General features: G+C 44.2%; 1 pseudogene; it reads right to left on the reverse strand.

Annotated features, from left to right (window-relative positions):
• Positions 1 to 462: 462 nt before the first annotated feature.
• On the reverse strand, positions 463 to 1387 carry LOC127052570 (olfactory receptor 1020-like; annotated as a pseudogene).
• Between the last annotated feature and the right edge of the window lie 2753 nt (positions 1388 to 4140).

Raw genomic sequence — 4140 nt, forward strand, 5'->3', positions numbered from 1 at the left:
AGCACATCAGGTGACAGTCCCAATGGGGGTGTTTGTGAACAAATCCATCACACTATGCACTTGTGTTTCCTGCATTTCCAGAAAGCATCCCAGCCCCTGAGTGATGTGCTATTCCAGTCTGGGTTGATCTCAGTCTCTCCTTTCAATGTTGTTCTACAGGGATAGCTAATTAAATAACCCGTGGAACAGAGACATGAAGTTCAGCATCTCACCCTCTAGGTGGATGCCCCTAGTCACCAGTCTATGAAATCATTCTCTCTTTCTGACCCTGCAATGCTTCTAGTGTTTTGTCCACTGATCTCAGTTGGGGCCTGCAAACCTTGTTGTAATACAAATAAATTAATAATAATAATAATAAGACAATAATGAACAATACGACCACAGGCTCTGCAAAATTACATTGCAATGGGCTGGGAACTGAATTCACCTGTTTCCACTCCCCATCACTAAACATGTACAGAGTTAAACAGATTCAGGAATTGGTTAGGAGTTTATTCATAGCTCTCCTCAGGGCATCCTTCACCTCCGTGTTCCTCAGGCTGTAGATGAGGGGGTTCAACATGGGGATCACCAGCGTGTAAAACACCGAGGCCACTTTGTCTGTGTCCATGGAATAGCTGGAGGTGGGACGTAAATACATGAAGAGGAGGGTGTCAAAAAGCAGGACCACCACAGTCAAGTGGAAAGTGCAGGTGGAGAAGGCTTTGCGCTGGCCCTCAATGGAGCAGATCTCCAGGATGGTGCAGGCGATATAGACATAGGAGAGGAGGACAGTTAGAAGGCTGCTCACTATAATGCAGCTCGTGAAAGCAAACATCACAATCTCGTTGATGTGAGTGTCATAACACGAGAGCGCCAGCAGTGGGGGGATGTCACAAAAGAAATGATTGATGATGTTGGAGCTGCAGAATGACAGCCGAAATGTAAAAACCGTGTTTATCATTGAATCCACCAACCTCCCAGTGTACACCCCAGCCACCAGCTGTTTACAAAGCTGCCTGGACATGGTGATCGTATAGAGCAGTGGGTTACAGATGGCCACATATCAGTCATATGCCATCACAGCCAGAAAAAGGCACTCAACATCTGTAAAAGCGTCCGACAGATACATTTGCACAGTGCAGGCAGTGTAAGAAATGCTTTTCCTCGTAGGGCAAATTGTCGAGGAATAGCAGAGATCACAGAAAAACAAATTACTGAGGAAAAAGTACATGAGGGTGTGGAGTTAGGGATCAATCATGATTAACAATATCATCCCCCCATTCCTCACCAGCGTGATACCATAAATCAGTAGGAACAGCCCAAAGAGGGGGACCTGCAGCTCTGGACAATCTGTCAGTCCTGAGAGAATGAACTCAGTCACCTGCGAGTGATTTCCCTTTTCCATCTCCTCTGAACAGAGATCAGGCAGCTACAGAGATGTGGGCAGGTGGATGGTTTGGAAAACCTGTCCCTTCTCTGAAATGATGTAAGTGAAGATAAATGGAGATCAGTTTCTCAATGGACATCAGTACCCACTCAGGGAAGGGCTTAGTCCACAGAGCCAGATGTTCACAGCTGGTCATTCTAGTTGTCTGATAAAATAGACATTGTGTAAATATAATGACACACAGGTTAATCATGCCCCACACACGAACACTCCTATTCACTAATCCAAGCAGCAAGTAGTGACTTGTGAATCTGCTGTAAGAGAATCATGGGGAAAATTGTTTCTGTGTGAGGAAATTATTTGTAAGCTCAAAAAGGGGTGAGAGCAGAGGAGTGTCAATCTTTCTACCATCTTTGGGCAAGGGGAGCTTTGTGGCTTGGCATGTTGGTTTGGGGTAAGTCTTGCTTACAGTGCAAATTCAGTTTTTTGGCATTTACTTTAGCCTGTATGAGAACCCACAGATACAATGGAAAGCACTGACTTCGGTGTCTGTTTAATTGCCTATTTTTTCCAACCAAGGAGGTCACTCCTTTAGCTGAAGGGGTAGGAGTTGGGGATGAGGCTTTTAGTGCTGGAGGTCTTGAATTCAGTACCTGCTGATCACCATGGTGTCTCTGTGTGTGTGACTGTAATTCAGGACAATAGCACATACCTGCTGAGAAGAGAGAGAGGGATGTGTTGGTGTTTCCCCATCCATAGAAACTGCTAGTTTGGAGCATTCAGGAAGTTTTATACTGAGATTTGTGATCTATGGGACATGATTCCTGAAGCAACTGGGAATACTTGAGCTCAGAGAGCCATAACACCTAATTAATGTGTTCAGTGAACCAAAGCCACTTTGATGTAATTGGTGCCCTGGGGATTAAATTTGACCTACTCTTCCTTACCGTGTTATTAAATGATGCAATTTCTACCAGAGTTACAGAGTATGAGGTTAGGGGTAGATTTCATCCTGCTGTTTTCAGTGCAATTTGTGTACTGTGTGGAGCTGATCAACAAAGGGTTATTTTCTTGAGGAGACCGAAATCTTTTTGAATCTTCATTTCTTCACTATGGAAGCAGAAATTATCCCCCAGGGTGTTCAGGTTTTCCTGGTATTATCAGTGCTTCAGGGCATGTTGGTACCCCCTTCTAAGTGGTGCAAACCTGTGAGGCATTGCAGGGTTCATTGTATTAGGAGGAAAAATTGAAGATCCATGTCAGCTCTATTCTTTAGTATATTCTGTGGGGGAGGAGTTACAAAGAATGTACACAAAGTCCTGCTTCTCTGAACACCAGTAGAAACAACCAACAGCCAGCAATCTTTGTATTCAGAAACTCCTAAGTCTGTCACTCCAGGTCTGTACCCAGAAAACTCTATGCCCCTACTTCCTCTAGGAGTCATGCTCATAACTCCTCCACCTGGCTTCGCTGCCTCCTGTGACCCGGAGGTGCCTGGGGCAGTCCTCAGTGAAAATGCCAAGGTCAGGACAGGCTGCAAAAAGGAGGATATTCCCCAAACTCATGGTTAACAGAGAGTGACCTTGCACCCCATAATTCTTTATACAAATATGCTCATGGCTGGAAATATGACATAACTGTAATATATTTTATACTAGATAGGCCATGTAAGAGATCTCTGCAAAGGTTATGATCTACTGGATATATTCATCCTATTTGCATGCATGTATTATTTTTTACTCAAAGTTATGAATATTGGCTAGGTACTTGTTTGATTTTAAGTAGCCTCAGTGAAGCATTTGGTCAGAGAAAAGACTATTCTCAATAAATGCCCAGTCAAGAAACACTTAAGCTAACAATGAACTTTTAGAGACACCAATCCACATCTGAACTTTTCTGGGAATGTGGCTAGGCTGGTAAGGAACATAATCGTGCAGTGACATATGACTTGCCCATGTGACTCTAAAACTCCATTTTGTAACTGGATTCTGCACAGGGAGTGAGAGGGGTGTTCACCCAGAGGAGAAAGTCTTTAAAAATCCCTGGGAGACCCCTCCATTTTGTCTTCAGCTGCCTGAAGAGAGAGCCTCTCCACCCCGAAAGATACAGAACAGAGGACAGTAACTACTGGGAGTGTGAGTGATCGCTGGACCCAGACTAGGGGGAGCCTTGTCTGTAAAAGGAAGCTTAATGGAACACCAATGAGGGTGAGGTTTTTATTTCTGTTCAGTTTCATTACTGTATTAGAGATAGATCTGCGTGTTTTATTTATTTTACTTGGTAATTCACTTTTTTCTGTCTGTTATTACTTGGAACCACTTAAATCCTACTTTCTATACTTGATAAAATCACTTTTTACTTATTAATTAACCCAGAGTATGTATTAGTACCTGGGGGAGGGAGGGCGCACAGCTGTGCATATCTCTCTACCAGTGTTATAGAGGGCGAACAATCTATGAGTTTACCCTGTACAGGGTAAAATGGATTTATTCAGGGTTTGAACCCCATTGGGAGTTGAGTATCTGAGTGTAAAAGACAGAAACATTTCTTAACCTGCTTCCAGATAAGCCTACAGCTGTTAGGGGACATGGTTTCAGGTCTGGGTTTGCAGCAGGTTTAAACCAGGCAGGGCTCTGGAGTCCCAAGCTGCCAGGGCAGGAAAGCAGAGGCAGAAGTGGTCTTGGCACGTCAGTTGGCAGCTCTCAAGGGGGTTTCTGTGATCCAACCCATCACAGGTGGGTGCTCAGCACTCTCTGGTAGTCCAGTCCTTG

This window comes from Gopherus flavomarginatus, chromosome 5, assembly GCF_025201925.1.
Source record: "Gopherus flavomarginatus isolate rGopFla2 chromosome 5, rGopFla2.mat.asm, whole genome shotgun sequence".
In the NCBI taxonomy this organism is placed as follows: Eukaryota; Metazoa; Chordata; order Testudines; family Testudinidae; genus Gopherus; species Gopherus flavomarginatus.